This window comes from Amphiura filiformis, chromosome 15, assembly GCF_039555335.1.
Source record: "Amphiura filiformis chromosome 15, Afil_fr2py, whole genome shotgun sequence".
NCBI classification, from domain to species: Eukaryota; Metazoa; Echinodermata; class Ophiuroidea; order Amphilepidida; family Amphiuridae; genus Amphiura; species Amphiura filiformis.
The window spans coordinates 3,754,076-3,774,331 of NC_092642.1; the positions used below are offsets into that span (position 1 = coordinate 3,754,076).

At 35.5% G+C, this 20,256-nt stretch overlaps 1 protein-coding gene across 2 annotated transcripts in view; it reads right to left on the reverse strand.

The window, feature by feature from the left end:
• The window catches only part of LOC140171160 (protein NDNF-like), a 104,593-nt gene that overhangs the window by 23,174 nt on the left and 61,163 nt on the right, over positions 1-20,256 (reverse strand). Inside the window, exon 1 of one of the 2 annotated variants that reach the window (XM_072194350.1) lies at positions 12,682-12,710. The exons of the other annotated variant lie outside the window; for it this stretch is intronic. The gene's annotated coding sequence lies outside the window, so the exon portion shown is untranslated. Of the gene's footprint in view, positions 1-12,681; positions 12,711-20,256 lie in introns of those variants that run through there. 2 annotated transcript variants of the gene reach the window in all.

Below are 20,256 nucleotides of genomic sequence, written 5' to 3' on the forward strand. Positions count from 1 at the left end.
TTCTCTATTGTTGCCCTTATCCGGTTTGCAGAATTGCCTGGCACCTTTGGTCTGATTGGATCACATCATTATGATCATTACATTTGAATTCAGTATAATCATCGCTAACATAATGGTAATTACTATCTTAGGAAATACTTGATAATTCTTTAATTAACTTTTAAATATATCATAGTGGCCAGCATCATGGAAACAGGCCTTACATATCAACTATTGCATTCTTAAATTGAAAGGACAGTCGTTACCACGACTCTCCACGTGCGGAACAGGAATCCTCCTGCGTATGACCCCGCCCACCTAGGGCATAATGTCTGTCAACTTGGTCAAGGCGTCATTCCCTCATTTTGACAACGCTCTTCACGATTTTACTCAATCTTCGTCGATGTTCGTACATCATGTTTTACATTCAACTTTTCTGTTGTCATCTTATGCGTTTAGTATTTTTATATAAATATTGAGAAATGAGGGGATTTATAGAAGAATAGATATCCCGGGATAGATATACCAGGAAACCTACTAGTTTTTAATTGACCACCTCCCTAATGCTTGTCATGTCCAATTTGGTTCTCCGTAAGTGGTCCACATTGACTGCGTATCGCAGGTTTCCTTGTCAGTTTCGTGCATGAGACAGAGCGTAGATTCCTGGTCCACACGTACCGTCATTTAGTCGCCTATCTGCGGATTTTTTCCCGTTGCTACGCGGCCAAGACCCCGCGGCCCGCCCGCGGGTGGTGGATCCGCCATGGCTATGTAACCCTCCTCTCATAGGAAAAAGTGTATACAGATCTGGGGATTTACGAACAATCTGTGAAACGCGTAAATATGCAACGGAAATCACCCTTCTGATATCTTTGCACGAACGACTTTCTATGACCTTTGAAATCGAATTGGATTGGTAGAGCTTGCCCGAGTGCTTGGTAGTATGTTGATAGTACGTTTTTCAAAATAAACTCCAATACGCCTAAACTAAACGGTATTTTCCTGCTAGAGGGGAATAGTCTTATATCATTTAGTCTGAACATACTTGAGATGAACTCTATAGGTTAAGCCCTATATAAACGACCTGTGCCCTGGGATGCTAGCTGATGCTGCTGTCAGTGTGACGAGGACAAAACAGATAAGATGAGTTAAACAAAACTGGTTTGTTTTTTGAAGGACAGCAGTTGAGAGCAACCGGTAGTGATGTCAGAAATATTTCTTAGTCTACATTTCTAATGTACCCTTACCCACTGAAGTGTATAAATGTAACCACAAAATTAAAGGTAGATGATAAAGCATACATCCTGTCATATAGATTCTGCCTGAAAATTATTGATCTTGGCCTAGTATATGTACAGGCCGTATCAAAATGATTGGTACCAACCAGTTTCCCGCAGTGGCTGCGGACAATACTACCACATCAAAATGCCAACATAAGATCCAGATTAATGTTTGAAGCCAGTCAGAAAACTACACATTCTATTCATTTCAAGACGTTTCAAATTGGAAAAGCGGGTGATAAATAATCAAATGTGATGGACACCAGACATTTTCATACAGCCAGTTATCTATCATTGGCCATACGAGTCATAACTACCACAATTTCTCCTAGGAGAAATGTGGTAGTTATGGCCAACGATAGTTGTCTTGGTTGTTCTGTTTACCAATAATTTCCACACTGAAAAAAACAAACAAATTCCATCGACCTTAACGTGTCCCTACTCATACAGTCTCTGATGGCTCTTGTGCTCATTTAGATTTCCCTCAGATATCAACCACCTTTCAAGCTTTTCCATCCAAGATGACATTTTCTAACTGTAAGACATTACTTTTATTACACCTCAAACAACTTATCATCCGGGGGGGTTCTTCGAACAATTTTGTACGGAGGTGTGCCACGCAGACTTTCGGATGCTGACTTTCTCTATACCTACTTTTTGCTGTTTTTGCTACCCATCAGTATACCAATTTTCAACAAAAAGCACCCAAATTTGCCATAATTGGGTGCTTTACGGGCACTTTGTCCAAAATGCGCCCAATTGGGCGCATTGGTCTCCACTGAAAACCCACCCATCGATATACCAAAATCGCTGAAAAGGTACCCCAAAACCGTGGCACATCCCCGTATACCTTCAACCAGGTAGAACCCCCCCGGGCTTATCATATCAATGCTGTTTGAGCAAAAAAATTGTGTCATGATTTTGTAACAGAAATTAAGTTTCCCAACAAAATAACACATCGCGTCAAACAATTGAGTACATAATTATGTGTCATTTAGTTTTATGTAATCTATGGACAAGAGTCGACAAAACAAGAGTCCGAATGCAATGCAATATGTCAAATCGGCATAAAACATAGTCGAAATTGTGTGGAAAACAGAATAGGATCTAGCAGTCAGCTCGCAGCCGACATCTGAGGTGACATGAACTTGAACATCGCCGTGCTCCTAGCACCTGTTTATAAGTACGATACCAGATGATGTACTATACTCATTCCCGTGGGATCTAAAGTTGTTGCCCAATTTAGCGCCCTATGACTGATGGGTGGGTATCCTCGTATAAATTTGCATCATGTGTACATGGTGTAGACCATACTGTATTAAAACGACCAACCATAGTGGTAGTGGGTCGGAGTGCAAAGAATTTCACTTTAAGTACAATTATCACTAAAATACATGTAGATCATACAAATACCGTGTGGACTATATTTAAAAGATATGAATTGAAAAGTTAGCCAATAGAAAAGTGTGGTACTTATGGATTTATCGAAGGCGTTTGATCTTTTTGACTAGGCCCATATGGAACGACCAATCGGTAGGCAAGGAGTTATTTCAGCAATAAATTGTGAAAAGGGCATTTAAAAGGCTACATAGAAATATGGGTATATGGGGGTTGTGTGTTACCGTGTGTGGTGTGCTTTAATTAATAATGGTCAACATGGGCAAAGAAAACACTTACGGCACACGATCATATATTGTTGGTCGAAGCAGCCAAAAATCGATTGATCAAAATCAATATATATTGAAAAATTTACACTTTGATGTTTTGCAAAAGTTCATTCTACAAATCATATACTTGGAAAACTTGCTTGATTTATTGTTGTGAATAAGTTATGTACGTTTTACAAAAGTGTTGTTGTTTCAGCCCTCTTTACAACATAACTCAAGAACCACAGGACCCACTGTGATATTTGAATTCTTCTACATACTCGCAATGAAATGATCAATGCAATTTTTGACAAAGCTCACTACCATTCGCAAGATGCTGTGAACTGCCAAATCGGAACAGTTTAAAATAGCACACAATCCCAGCAAACACAAAACGTTTTCGACATCATTCGCAAAAGGTTATAAAAGGTTGTCAGAAAACGTTTAAATGTCGGGTTATATAAAGGGTACATTAATGGTATAAAACGTTTTCATAACATTGAATAAACTTTTTTGGTAATTTACTGCACAGCAAACACAAATGTTTTACAGAAAACATTTAAATGTCGGGTTATATAAAGGGTATGAAAACATTTTAATAACATTGCAAAAACATTTTTGAAAACTTGGTACAAATCATTCTAAACAGAATGTTATATTCGGGTTGAAAAAATATTTTGCAAAAAATGTTTGCCCAAAATATTTACAATAACGTTTTTAAAATGTTTTCACGACCTTTTATAACCCGACATTTAAATGTTATTAAAACGTTTTGTAAAAAACATTTTAAGAACATTTCTGTGTTTGCTGGATGCAAATATTTTAACATAATGTTATTTTACTGTTGACAAAATATTTGGCCAAAAATGTTTGCAAAAATAGTTTACAATTACATTTCGAAAACATTTAAAAAAATATTGTTGTAGTGTGTTTTCATACAAAACGTTTTAAAACGATTTCATGACCTTTATATAACGCGACATTTTAATGTTATTAAAACGTTTTTACCTATTAACCAAAACCCAAAATATAACTTATTTAAAACGTTTTAAAAACGTTTTTGTGTTTGCTGGGATGGCGGTTTCAAACCGTTACAACGAATTTTTTTGTTGGATGCCAATCATAATTGCGACGTCCACGATCTTTTTAATTGTATACATTTGCCCCTGCATTTGCACAGTGAATAATGAAAACAACCTTCTCCGGTGCGTTCTTCTGATCTCATTCACTATCTATCTTCTGTTGAAACACTGTGATTTGCCCAACTTAGTAGACCATCATAGCCTTAGTCTTCATGGTCTTAGGGCTCTGTAGAACAATCTTCACTTTGAAATACGCAAGTTTGATAAGATATATATTACGAGATGTCAATATTTTGGATGGATGACACATTTGCACCCCGATTGTTACCATAATGTTTACTCCCAGGGCTCTTCTTCTTTAGGCTTCCAAAGCAAGTTTGTTCCCGGGAACAAACTTTATTTGGAAGCCTTTGGTATTAAAGCCTTAATGTACGATCTTTTTAAATTTTTAGATTTTTCTTTTTTTCTTCTAAAATGATAATATGCAATCATTATGAAAGTTCCCAATACATTTGGACGCGAAAAACGCGAATTTGCAAAGAAACAACATCACAAACTTCACCTCTATCACTCGAAACATCTCGCACTATTTGGATTAGGACAGCGATTGCGGCCTCAGAGTTAGTCTCCTACGCGGCCAGTTTGGTTACGCTCCCTCCACATGTGGAGGGAGCGTAACCAAGCTAGTTTTGTACGAGACTACGGTTTGCGATCGTGGCCGACATAAAGTCATAATCTTAAAATTATGACTTTATGTCGGACCAACAGAAAATCGTCCTGTTTTACTACAAATAGGACGAATTTGACAGTTTGCTCATAGATTTAAGTTAGAACATGTGTAAGTATTACAAATATGCCAAAAAATCGGTTTTGAAAAAAATAAAGGTAAATTCTGAAAAAAGATCGTACATTATGACTTTAAGAAGACGAACTCGGGAAGTAAGCCCCATTTTCCTATACCATAATACGGCATACAAGGGCATACAAGCACTCGTTGGGTTCCAATATGCATGTACATTAACCTTCTTGGCTTTCAATAAATTGTTCCAACGTAAACTAGGCCAGTCTACTGTACTAATCTGAATCTGTTATACGAAAGGCCCAATCCTGATCACATACGAGACAAATATTATTTTAGGAACAATTTTTGAATGACAGTATACATGGCTTATGACATGCATCAAAACAAAATGATATTGACAAGCCGTAACCATTGACGGAGGTGACTTCCGTTAGCTTTGACAAGCCGTGTCCGACGGGGACGCGACCCCAGACGCACTTCGTTGTCCTCAATTTCATCTGTTCAAGGTATGTTCCTGGAATACATTACTAGTAGTGCCATGTGTGAACATAGATGGATGAGATTGAATGATACTCCAAATTATCAAAGCGAAAGGTGACAAATTTATGAAGGCATATAGTCATAGATGTGAATTACCACCATGTTTACAGCATCTTGCAAATGGTAGTGAGCTTTGGCAAAAATTGCATTGAACATTTCATAGCGAGTGTGTAGAAGAATTCAAATATCACCATGATCACAGATATAGACCTACTTGTATAGGTCCTATGGTTCTTGATTTATGATGTAAAGAGGGCTGAAACAACAACACTTTTGTCAAACGTACATAACTCATTCACAACAATAAATCAAGCAAGTTTTCAAAGTATATTATTTGTAGAATTAACTTTTGCAAAACATCAAAGTGTTATTTTTCTATATATTGATTTAGATAAATTTATGAAAATCGTACAGTACTTCGTCTACCCCCAGCAAACACAAAAACGTTTTAAAAACGTTTCAAATAAGTTATATTTTGGCTTTTGGTTTAGATAAAAACGTTTTAATAACATTAAAATGTCGGGTTATATAAAGGTCATGATAACGTTTTAAAACGTTTTGTATGAAAACACACTACAGCAATATTTTTAAATGTTTTCAAAAAATGTTATTGTAAACTATTTTTGCAAACATTTTTGCCTAATATTGTGTCAATACTTAAATAACATTATGTTAAAATATTTGAACCCAGGAAACACAGAAATGTTCTTAAAATGTTTTTCTCAAAACTTTTTAATATCATTTAAATGTCGGGTTATATAAAGGTTATGAAAACGTTTTTAAAACGTTATTGAAAATATTTTGGGCAAACATTTTTCGCAAAATATTTTGTCAACCCCAAAATAACATTCTGTTTAGAATGTTTTGTATCAAGTTTTCAAGAATGTTTTTGGAATGTTATTAAAACGTTTTTATACCCTTTATATAACCCGACATTTAAACGTTTTCTGTAAAACATTTTTGTTTGCTGAGCAGTAGATTATCAAAAATGTTTTTAAGGTTATGAAAACGTTTTTATACCCTTTATATAACCCGACATTTAAACGTTTTCTGACAACCTTTTATAACCTTTTGCGAATGATGTCGAAAACGTTTTGTGTTTGCTGGGGCCCTTAACATGCTTAATGGTGGCGTTTTATGTGATTTTCATTGTTTCCTTTGCGGAATTCTCAGATTTTCCTCGTATCATGTCGTATAGGAGGTTTAGCCTATAGGAAAAATTAGGTCCAATATTGAATATATCTCGAAATAAAAAAAGCCTTCCTAAGCTACTGCATGGCTGTACTTTGGATAAAAGGTCGCACGCAAACGTATTGCTGTTTGATATGCTAGGCTGAAGGTGAAATTAAATGTGTTTTTTTACTTTGCGTGATCAAATAATTATTATCTATACGGCCTTCAGCTACGATGAGATATATGATTAATATATTTCTAAATATTTCTGTATCTTTTTTAAAATTTCCATCTAAAAGAAGTTTATTGATAAACCACATGTCAAGGGGAATACTATACTAAAGCTGGACTGCACTGGGGTACCAAAATGACGTTCTTTTCTATAAGTATAACTATAGGCTTGTGTGAAGGCCGAACCCGGATATCAGAACTTGAACGATTACGTATATTACCTAAAGTGGCAGCAGTACTTTCCAAAATGTTTTACCCCTCTTTCCATGAACATGAGCATAATTGACAGAAAAGGTTATCTCACAAAATCAGGAGTCTCACGAATGTAGCCTATGTGAGAAAGTCATGGAAAAGAGTTTAGAATACTCTTTTAAACACGACATTGTTTTCTTGGAAGACATGCCGGAGTAGAGATCATTTTTAAATGTCACGTTGGAAAATATAATGTGCCTATGAGGGGTCCCCTTTGGTGACATGTTGTGAGAGAAAGATGTCTAAAGTTATCATACAAAAGTTTATACGATGACAAAAATGAAACAAAAAGGAGATCTTCTTATAATTCTTTTAAGATCTCCTTACAAATTATTTAAAAATACTGTGTTTGTAAATTACTGCTATTGCAGTGCAGGAGAGAGGTGTAAAAATGGTACTGCATGCATGGGATACAAGACGACTGTTTCAAATAAAAAGAATAAAGCTCAAATTAATTTTTTCAATCACCACGTAGTCACAAAATGACACAATGGCAGTACTCTTATATTTAGTAATAACAACCCAAGCTGTCAATCATTGATCACTGGTTCCAAAGCTTTAAGGTAATACGATGTATTGTTGGTCGAAGCAGCAACAAAAAAAATGTAGTTCACAGCATCTTGCGAATGGTAGTGAGCTTTAGCAAAAATTGCATTGCTCAATTCATAGCGAGCGTGTAGAAGAAATCAAATATCACAGATATACTTTTGTAGGTCCTGTGGTTCTTGAGTTATGTTGTAAAGAGGGCTGAAACAACAACACTTTTGTAAAACGTACATAACTCATTAACAACAATAAAGCAAGTTTTCAAAGTATATGATTTGTAGAGTGAACTTTTGCAAAACACCAAAGTGTTATTTTTCAATAATATATTGATTAAGATAATGACATGACAATCGATTTTTTTGGCTGCTTCGACCAACAATACCTCGTATAACCTTAATGCTCTTATATCCTATTACTTAGCCAAAATGTGGTACACTACATGTACACTCATGAAAGATATATTTTGTTTGTTTGACTAAATCTGACACCTATACAGAACATAAATTTTTGTTCTTCTTCTTTTTTAATTGTAATCTAGGCCTATACCAATTATTAACCTACTTTTGTTTTGTTTTTTCCTTCAAAAAATAGGACGGACTGTTGTATTGATATTATATTAATATTATGCCTAAGACCGCCCTATTTTTCTATATAACACTACATGTACCTGCTGAAGTGTAGGCCTAGTGGTAAAGCAGCAAAGTGCAAGGAAACCAGAAATACCAGGAAGTCATCATAGTTGACCTCGGACGTGACCGGGGGATGCTGGTCACGCGTGGACCTGTCAAAAGCTGTCAAAAAGTGACATCACATCTACACTGAAATTACAGTAGTTGACGTAGTCCAACTAGGTCAGGCCATCTTCTAATGTTCAGACACAAATGCAGGGATCACAAGTGGTGCATTATTAGTAGGGCATATCATGAGCTATCATGCAGCCCTGTGTGTGGGGGTCGGGGTTGTGGGGTACTATTATGTATGTGGGCGTGTGGGGAAGTGTTGGAGGGCGGTCTTCACTTGTTTTGTCCTGTCGAAGATTCCTATGAAAAAGTAGTAAATGGCAATGATTCACATGATGATAATTATGTCTAGTCAATAAGTTGTCCTTGTCCTATACTATTTAAGGGTATACGATGTATTGTTGATCGAAGCAGCAAAAAAAAATGTAGTTCACAGCATCTTGCGAATGGTAGTGAGCTTTAGCAAAAATTGCATTGCTCAATTCATAGCGAGCGTGTAGAATAATTCAAATATCAAAGATATACTTTTGTAGGTCCTGTGGTTCTTAGAGTTATGTTGTTCAAAGTAGGCCTATATGAACTTGCAAAACACCAAAGTGTTATTTTTCAATAATATATTGATTCAGATAATGAAAATCGTATAACCTTAAATCTGCGTTGCGAGATGAAATGTTTAAATCGTTAATCGTAAGCATTCCCTTATGATCCAGTCCATCCCACTTCTAATGCACTGCACATACATATTGACCACTGATTATCCCATGTTTATAATCATATGAAATAAACAACATTCTTACACGGGATGTTGTACACCAGATGTCAGATAACCAGCGTCCCATAGAATCCAACGAGGATATCCTGTATTCTCAACGGAACAACGATGACCAGCGCATTTCAGATAGCGACCACCCACCCCCCACCCCACCCCACCCCCATGTATTAAATGTGTAATACCCAGCAAATACATAAGTGTTTAAAATGTTTTACACTTGCATTGTTACATTTTGGGTTTTGGTTTTGGTGGTAAAAATGTTTTATAACACTGCTAATGTTGGATTATATAAAGGTTATGAAAACGTTTTAATCGTTTGTATGAACACAGACTACAGCAACATTTTAAAATGTATTTGTTGTCAAAATCTTATTGTGAAATAGGCCTATATATTTTGCAAACAATTTTTGATTTCGTCAACACTTTATTGAATAAAGTTTGAATGTTATGAAACGTTTCACACAAATTGCCATATTCCTGACATTTAGTACTACCTGTATTGGGCGCCTCTTCATTAATTTACGAAGATACATGGCCTATCACGAGCCGAGAGGCTAGGAAAGCAAATAGTGAGGTGCCTCACTTTATATTGTAAACGATTTAATATTGGAGGATAGTGCCTATCGCAGACATAGGAGTTAATGTTTTCTGCAGTTTCAGTGTACATGTTCTCATCGTTGATGGTTTGGTGGACTATCATGTAACATGGATGTAAGCCGTGATCCTAAAAATGCCTTTCACATTGACCAAAACTAATTACAAGACCTCTTCTACATTGCTGGCTTTCCCTTTTAAAGGGAATTTTTATGCATCCTCTTTTCACTCTCAATGAATGTCAAGTTTAGCAAGCTTTTGTTTTAAAATTCGTGTGATAACGGCTTGAAAACCTGGAGGGCATTAAGGTGACAATGCCAATGTTATTATTGTTTGAAGAGTTATTTTCAATTTTCTTGCAACTCATACAAATATGTAGCTCCTATAAAAAGGTAAAACCTATGATATTTATAAGCGAATGAATGATATTTAGTCCACTGAGTATTTCAGTATAAGGAATACTGGATCTATAGATGAGTTGATTTAAATATTAATATAGGTCTAAGTAAAATATCGCCGGTATTTTGATCACAATAGGCCTATGTCCTGCTTGCAGTTAATAATTTTAATTTAGTGTCAATTGGCATACAAAGACCTATACGTGTGATTCAATTTTTGTATTGTTTTTAGATATCATAAATGAAAAGATCAATGTCGCCTTAAACCTCTTTTGTTTTCGACAGCATAGGAATGGCCACCTGAGGTTGTTCATGGAAGCCCCCAAGCACCAGGTAATGTGAACATAATATTACCCATGAGGGTACAGGGTTAGGTTATTATGTTTATTTTGTGGTTATCCTCAGTGCTATGCCAATGTGATGTGGATTAGCACCCCACAAACTCTTTCATGAATATTGACACCCACAGAAGACAACCTAGCCTTCCCATAGTGCATTATTCTTACCATCCTTTTAGCCAAGTATATATAACAAGGTTCCTGTTAAGTTTGTGCAGTTACATTGAAGCATCATGGGAATGCATGATGGCATGCTGTGATTGACACCTATCAAAACTAGCAGGCACGTGCCACAACGTTTATCGAGTTCGAATTCAAAACTACGTCATTTCGTTTGATTATAATATACACTAATTGCGCCTACATGATACGTAGTTCATCTAATTTATTTTGACTTGGCGATAAGGTGATTGGAATTATTATTACTGCGCAAGATTTGATAGCAAAGGTTTATAAATGCACCTTTCCACCCCCGGCTCCACACCATTTAACTTGGGATCATGATCATGCTCATTCAGCGTGTTTATACTGAGCGTACGGCTTTTTGACCCGCTATTTTCCGGGCACAAAATACCGATCATAATCCGGCCACCGTTACCCAGCTTGTTTCTACTGAGACCAGAAAGCCGTGTCTCGCACGATGCACGGCATTTTTTTCCTGTAAACCGGAAGTACGGAAAACAGATTTGACGGTTAATTATATCCTAAATTTAAATGTCTACGGATGGCAGCTCATGGCATATGACCTACAATCACAATTTAGTATTTTCGTAAAATCCAAATTGCATTAATTTACCAGTGGATCTAGTAATTGGCTATTATGATAATTAATTTACAGCTCATATATAACCAACTCATTAATTATAAAGATATAACCAACTCATTAACTAGGGGGCCTATAGAGAAGTAGGCCTAGACTAAGTAAAGTCATATCCATTTTACTTCATCAAGTTCATGCGAGTCACACATGTGTCCAGTGTATATAATATCGGAAAGAAGGAACCTATACTACATCATAGGCCTAAGCTAGACTATACAAGTAGAATATAAATCGCGTTATTTTTGCAACACGCATGACCTCGACCCGGCAACCGATGACACGGCTCGTTTCTACTGCGCAGATTACACGCTTTGATTTGGCATGATCCACCTCAAGAGGTGGATCACGAAAGGCGAGCACATGACCCGGCATGACACGGCAACCGATTACCCCAAGTCGTTTCTACTGGGCTCGTTACCCGGCACGGCACGGCACGGCACGGCATGGCCCGGAATTGTACCCTCAGTAGAAACACGCAGATTGATTCCAAAGGCTATTTTGAGTGTGATATTTCGCGGCTTGTAAATGCACAGAGTTTGAACTTGATTGTTAGTAAGTTTCAGTACTAGATTTCTTTGCACTCTATGGTCATTGGAAGATGAAATGGCTGAAGGCGTGAGGGGAGTAAGCCTCCTTGGCTCCCCATTTTAAAAGAATAAAAGTCCCACGTACAACTGCACAGTTACTAAAAAAATGTAAAATTTTAAAAGTAAAAAATGTAAACTGTAAAATCTCCTTCGCCCCGTAGGAGTAGGACTACATGTACATATTAAATTGACTGTAAAAAAACCCACTGTATGTTAGGTGTACTGTATGGGCAGCCGTTTGGGCCAAAAGGGTCTCAAAACCACACAAGGGTCAAAAGTCAGGCCGACTGTCACAATAAAACAAATTTGCCCTGTCGGACTACTTTTACCCTATATCCTGGTATAGGACTACACAGTCAAAAAATAAAGCTAGTAAAATTGGTTAGGCCTATATAGCAAAAAGTTCACATGTCAGATTTTTGTGTTCTATAGGCGTCAAAACCTACAATACTAGTACTCAGCTTTTTACCATGCAAACATGTGTCAAATTGTTCCTCTTGCAAAAACAACTCAAATAAAGAATAGTTTGCACAGTCGAAAAGTTACAGGTAGCATCACAAAATAGGTCAAGGTCCATAGAGTTCAACTTGCATGGATTAATCTCTTTCCCACAGGGCCGGGCCAGAACAAACTACCGTATTAATGATTATAGGTTTCGAAGACTAAAACGATGAGACCATGTACCATTTAAAATAAAATGACCTTTTTGCTTATAAATTGACAACGAGGTATCACATACTTTTTAATCCCGTAAGATGAACGACAAAGTGGAAAATATATATTTAGGTTTGAGTGAAATTTTCAAATCGAACTTCTATGCACGCGCATATTATAAACAAACATGCAAAAGCACGTGTCATAAAAACACGCAAAAAACACCTAAAATCAGCAAATAACTTACCAATTATGCAACACAAACTTAGCCTATAGGCCTATAGTTGTCCGGGAGCTGAACTAAATTCCAGAGCTTAATTATATTCCAAGAACAAGAGAAAGCAAATTATTCCAACCCTGGTATTCCAACGCCAACTGACAATATTATTATTATATTATATGGTTCCGCGATGAGGTACATATTCATATCCTTCCACTCTTCAGACAGAACTCCATATAGCAAAGTGTTTAATTACATAAAATCTTCGGTCCGTCTGTTCATCAATGTTTAAATCCATAACCAAGTTAACATTAACTCTCGTGTCCCAAATTGGATACAATTAAGGCGCGTGTTGCCCGCTTAAAATGGCTTTTGTCTTGAGAACTGATGGACTTCCGTGGGAATTGTCCTGCTATTCTAAGATCATTATAGCCAGCACCTAAGTGAATGCAACTTTAATTCACACATACTACTTCCGTTAGAAAATGGTTTATCTGGTACTTTGGCTAATTAAGTGTTTTTCCTTGTCTTAGCAATAAATTAATTGCTGTATCTACTACTGGGCAACGTCACCCCAACAGAGCGTGTGATTCGTAGCACTTGGGCAAAACCAAGAGGCATTTCTGGTAAAGTCCAAAACTATTTTTTCACAGAAAACTTTCTATGTGACTTCTTTTCAGATATCACATATTAAATGCACAATTAATAGAGAAACCGTAAGATGTAAATTATAAGTTTGCATCATCTCAAGGAAAATGGCATTAAGGGCACCCAAATTTGGGCGCAAAATAATAAATAAATAAATAAATAAATAAATAAATAAATAAATAAATAAATAAATAAATAAATAGATAAATACATAAATAAATAAACAAACAAATAAATAAATAAATAAATAAAATAAATAAATAAAAATAAATAAATAAATGAATAAATAAAAATAAATAAATAAATGAATAAATAAAAATAAATAAATAAATAAATAAATAAAAATAAATAAATAAATAAATAAAAATAAATAAATAAATGAATAAATAAATAAAAATAAATAACAAATAAATAAATAAATGAATATAAATAAATAAATAAATAAATAAATAAAAATTAATAAATAAATGAATAAATAAATAAATATAAATAAATCAATAATTGAAAATAAATAAATAAATAAATAAATAAATAAATAAATAAATAAATAAATAAATAAATAAATGTATGTATAAAAATAGATTTTGATTATAATCATGATGAAAATAATACTGCCAGTATATAAACATTTTACCACACACGGATGTCCTCTCATCGTGATGGGTTTCATCCAACATTTCAAGATCATATTATAGTAAAAGGCGGAAATTTCTTTCCGTGTCACCGTCCATATAATTAATGAAATGACACGATGCGGCCTATACCACAAATTACATGCAAAATATGATCTCATGAATCGTAGTGTAATGACCCCATCCGCGTTTCATATTTTCGCCTGCTTTCAAATTCTTAAATATCGAATGGTTTTTATTTCGTGCAAGCTCAGGTTGAATTAATCATACAAAATTGAGCTCTTCATCATTTATCAATATCAGCAAACACAAAACATTTTCGTAACCTTTTCAAATGGAAATATGAGAATAAAAGTGGCCAGAAAACATTTAAACATGTTAAATAAGACGTTTGGGAAATATTCATGTACTTTGTAATCTGACAACTACCTTCACTCACTGGTATTGAGTAGACCTACTTTAAAACTGACCTTTCTTGTTTTCGATGTAAGGTGTAAACAATGATTTAAAAATAGGTCATTGAACTATGAAGGAAATTGGCACCTTCATTTTACACTCCTCTGAACCCATTTCCTTATACATGTAGGCCTATGTCAAGCCCAGGCTACACAGTACACTGCAAAAATATTTTAAACAACTGTTTAAATTTTTCAAACAACTCAGGTTGTTACGTTAATTGTTTAAACCTTACTTCAGGTTAACTCTTGCACAATAAAAAAAGTTGTTTTTCTCAAAAAGCCAAAAACTGGATGGATTTTGCAACAAAACTCTTCATATCTATCTGTTTTTTTCCGCCTGGGATTAGATTTAATTTTCTTATTTCTTATCATATTATTAACAGGTTTTCATCATTTCATGAATTATATTAATTGCATATTCACAAACTTTTAGAAGTTTCACTTTTTATACTAGGCTCTATTGTCTTCAGAACTTGTTTTCATTTTTTATTTTAATAGCAAAGTGAAAAGTGAGAAGTTGGTCGCAGATTTTTATGTTGCACGTATACACTTATAGATCTCAAACAGCTCATGTTTACCACCCAACATTCAATCATTGATGATTCTTGACAAAATAAAAACGGCACAAAACTTATTCTCAATTGGTTCATCTTCTTAAACATTGAAATCAGCACACTATGACTTATCTATGACTGGGCTGTACACAATCCAGGACTGAGATGAGATCATTGAGATGTACAAAGCAGTATCATTGTTAATGTAAGGCCAAATAAAAAAATAAACATGTTTCACGTCCCCTCCCGCTTCCTTTTTTGAGGTTTCTTCAATTTAATTTTTAATTTTTGAAATTCAGTTATAACTTTTCAAAAAAATATGTCTAGGAAGTAGAGATGCTTTCTATAGTCTTGCTAATATACAAGGAACACTTTTACAAGGTTTTGTGATAGTTAGCGGGGCCTATCTCTCAGAACAACAAATAAAAAGAGGCCTCCTCCTTTTTCCAGGCATTATTGTATACGCTAAAACAGCTCTAATTTTGGGTATTTACACCGATTTTGCGATGAAAAATACAAAATAAAAAGGCCCCAGACGTGAAACATGTTTTTTATTTTACTTGGCCTAATCATTCTTTTACATAAAAAGTTTTATTTCAAAATATCTAGAAAACAGATAGGCCAACAAACAATTTCAAAAACAGTTCAAAAGTTGAAAAATTTGCGGTTAAAAGATGACAACGTATGTGATGAACTTTTCGACACGTGGATGAGCCCATACAAACCGCTGAGAGAGACATATCAATGTCAAGTGCAGCAAATTGCTTTGACTTAAAATGACCACCCCCGGGGTGCTTGAGAATAGGAAATTCCGCTCAGGTTACCACACGGTCAATGGAAACCTCCACGTTGGCCAGAGGGGGTGCTAGAAAGTACAATAAACACGATTGAGACAAATTACAGGCACGTAAGACGTGAGAGAGGCAGATGAGATGACACTTTGGCCCTTACAGATAAACCAAACAAATTGAAGATGGGAATTCGGAAGTATAGGTTAACCTTTGTCATATGGATTATTTGTTGTCAATCTCATGGCTTAAAAACAATAACAGCACTGAAAACAGTCGAGGCATAACCGCCAAGCACTAGCCAGGTAGTCCCAAACTCGGCTGTTTCTTATACGATTGTTTTAAGAAATACCCATCTCGAAGCTTCTATACGCCTACATGTACGTGATAAACCTGATAATGATCCAATATTTTGACAAAAGTTTGAATTCTTTTGAATAAGTTGCTTTAATTACTCGTTTTTTACACACAGAAAATATTTACGTAATAAACGGTGCAAAAAACAGCGGCTCACGGTCGCATCATTACACTCACAATGAACTTTCCAATTTACATGTATGGTTTAGTAGAAACATGATTGATAAACACCCGCTTTAGCGCTTCAGTTAAAAGTTCATTTTGGGGTGTTGATGCGACCGTGCAGTGTACCACCGAATCTTTTATTTGTTTGTTTGCTTATAACAATATTCTCTGTCGGCAAAACTACATTTCATAAATAATAATGCATTTATAATGCGCCATCTAGCTAGACAACCTATTCCGAGGCACAAACATTGAACAATTAAAAATTAACACACAATTATAAAAACAGTCACATATTTGTAGAAGTCAATTATCATACATGTCATAAGCAATCTTAAACAGATGAGTTTTTAAAGTCTTTTTGAAAACATCAAGTGAATCACAAATACGCAGATTTAAAGGAAGCAAGGTCCACTCGGTGACCGGTGCAAGTAGTCCGAAGAATAGGACATATTTTTTTCGTAGTTTACTAACTACACTCAGACTCGGGTAATCTCTCAACATGCTCAAGATTAACCGCGATAGTGATTAACTAAGAAAAAATAGTCCTACTCGTTGGACTAGGTGTAAGTGGTTCCGGTTTTGCAGATTGGGCGCCTGACACAATTGTGATGGTTTCAAAATATTGAGTAGGTCTTCCTTTCCCTACCCAAGGGAATTGGCCTAGATGAAGGTCGAGAACCACCATTTATCGTAACACCGCCAATTAGAAGTACTAATATACCCGGAAATTATTTGATTTGGATAGTTCAGAAGAGGTCAGGGTCAATGAGAATAATAATTTCTCCGGGAAGATCTACTTTCTATCAAATCCATGCATAATTTATTCAACCATCTATATTTGCGCTGCCGTATAGGGCTTCTACTTCTTGTTTAAAATATACGCCGTAGAAGTGACGTAGTTAATCGGATTAACTACCATAGCAATAAACGAATACAATTTTGACTATACCGCCCTGCACTACAACATCTTTGCGCGGTACCGATGAACCATAGATGTCAAAGAAAGGCTGATCACTCGCACCTGTAAGATCTTTGAAAAGAGCGGTATTGTAAGTTGTATTCAATCTATGTTTGCTGACATACACAGGTGATTAGTGCAATCTGCTTGTAGTGCAGGGCGGTCTATTCAAAAATTGTATTCATCTATTGCTATGGTAGTTAATCCGATTATGACGTCACTTCTACATGTGCTGTCAATGCGCGCGAAGTATGATTGTACAATTTTACCCTGTATTTGGGCCTGCAAAACATGTTGTTTTTCGTGCTAAATAGGAAGATGCAAATGGCACTGATTTATTCCCGGAATTATTCCTTTATTTTTTCTTCTATTTTGATTTTTAGGGGGTGGGACGTCCCCCACCCTTTCCCAAAAAATAGGGGTATGTGCCCTGTCGCCCATGCCCGCGGATATTAAAAGATTCAGAATACGATTCGCAGCCAAAAGACTGAGATAGAGCTTTGTCCCTCGAATCTGTTCAATGATCATGATGATGCTCTGAAACATGATATACCACACATCTTTGACACGGATAGGTCTGCGACTCTGCGTTGTCTTGTTTCCCGGGCTTGTTTCAGAGTTCATACCCCAAAATGGATAGTATTTTTGGAACACTTTGTAATCTCGTCTTGAGCCAACCAAAAATAGGCTACCAACCATGTTACTATCATAAATCCAATGGTGTGTGTAACCGGGTTTCCATTGACATCGTCTAGATATCAAACTGTAAGCGAATGTGATCTGTCATGAAGATATATGCTCACGCAAGGCATCACCTGTTCCATTACAGCTTGACTGATGGAACATTTCAATTTGGCAGACACCACTTTCACATCAAATGATAACGGAAATATGCCAAAGAAAATGTATATAAAATAAAAGGAAATTATAGGTTTTAGGATAATGATGTAAATAAATGGATTAACAAAAAGCGAGTGAGTGATGCTTTGGATTTAGAGAGTCACATATTGAAATAAAGCTGATTGGTTCACAATGGCTATAGGATGTCTGTGGAAACATGTACCTGAATTAGAAATGATTAATTTTTTCATACACTCCTATATCAAAGCAGCCAATCAGAAAAGCGATTAGAAAATTACGCGGAGTGCATGGATAACACTTCGTGTACATATACGCGCAATGCTTTCGCACGCGTTTATGTCACGTAGGATTGATTCACTTTTCGGGCAGGTTGATACATTTATATTTGGTTCTATTTTCCAACATTTTTAGTGATACTTTTGTTAAATAGGTTAATCAATGCGTATTACTCCCCCGACGCACCAACATCTCAGTACCCGTGCTTCACTCCTATCACGTTTATTCACCTATATATATTATATGTAGGTATTGTGCTTTATGGGGCAGATAAAATTATTGCAAAAGGTAGTCTGAGTTCTTTGATACATTTTTAGAGAGCTGTGAACTGTCAAAGAATGACGATGAATTGACGAAGCGATGATCTGGACAACGTCATTTTGACTGAAAAAATGATAACAATCTTGTTAATCCTGTATATCTCTATAGTCTACAATTCAATATTTTGTATCATACGTTTGAAGTTGTTTAACATGTTAGGGACGTGCAATGTAAAGCCCGATGCATACTCCACATCGCTATAAAATGTATAGCTTGTTTAATTATAACTGCTTTCCTTTTATGACGCGTCGAGGAAAAGCACTTAAAGCAAGTTTGTCGAATTCACTCTTAAAATATTTCTGTGCCGCATAATCACTTTAATTACAATTTTGTAAAATAAATTTCAAACTAAATTAATAGTAAAATAATCAATATATTATTGAAAAATAACACTTTGGTGTTTTGCAAAAGTTCATTCTACAAATCGTATACTTTGAAAACTTGCTTAATTGATTGCTGTTAATGAGTTATGTACGTTTTACAAAAGTGTTGTTATTCAGCCCTCTTTACAACATAACTCAAGAACCATGACCTACAAAAGTATAGGCTATCTGTGATATTTGAATTCTTCTACACGCTCGCTATGAATTGAGCAATGCAATTTTTGCTAAAGCTCACTACCATTCGCAAGATGCTGTGAACTACTTTTTTTTCTGCTGCTTCGACCAGCAATACATCGTATAACCATAATGGGCTATTCCAGAAAATTTCTTTTTCTGAAAACGACTGGAATTTCAGATGCCAATGTTACTGAAAAAGCTGGAAATGCAATTAAATGAAAGAAAATTCACGGAATTGTCCAAAATGAGCTCATAAATTGAGGATTCCCGAATTTGAATTATTTTTCTGTTGGATTTTGTCACCTTTGGACACTGGATTTCTAACAAATCACGCCGTCCTGCACATCCGGACATCCGAACTCCTCTATCATGTCTAAGGGGTGTGCATCAGTACCACACTGCACAGAAATAAGTTCGAGTCCAGTTTTGATATGGTTTGATATAGGGCCTAGGCCTCTACTACTTTAATATAAGCTTCATCAGCTGATCAGTCCATAGTCCCAGGCTCTACTAAGAAATGTTTAGACGGTATTGCAAGATGTTTTACATTAATCTTGATATAAACAAGTCTGACAAAGTTCGTTGCAAGTGCATTGCACAAGTATTCACATTCTCATTGTTGCCAAAAATATGTCAGAATAGGAACGTGACTTACTATATCAAAAATATACGACCAAAAGTTTATGGATATTTTATTTTTATGGATGTCATCAAAAAGAGAAAAGTTGGGATGCCTTCGTAATATTGTTCATATCGTATTTTATAAGTGCGCATTTTAAACACATATACTTAATTGTAAGTATATCTCTCATTTGGAGAGACCAAAATTGACTTGATACTGATAATTGATAAACATAAAGGTCTTTGATGATCATATAATGGTGACGTGTATTACTTACGGAAAATTTTGAGGCCTAATAGATGAATGTATTTGTGACATTAGCTATTTTGTAAGGGAAACCAAATTCTCACACTTTTACGACTCAAGTTACATCTCAAATCAGTGTGCAAAATCACATCC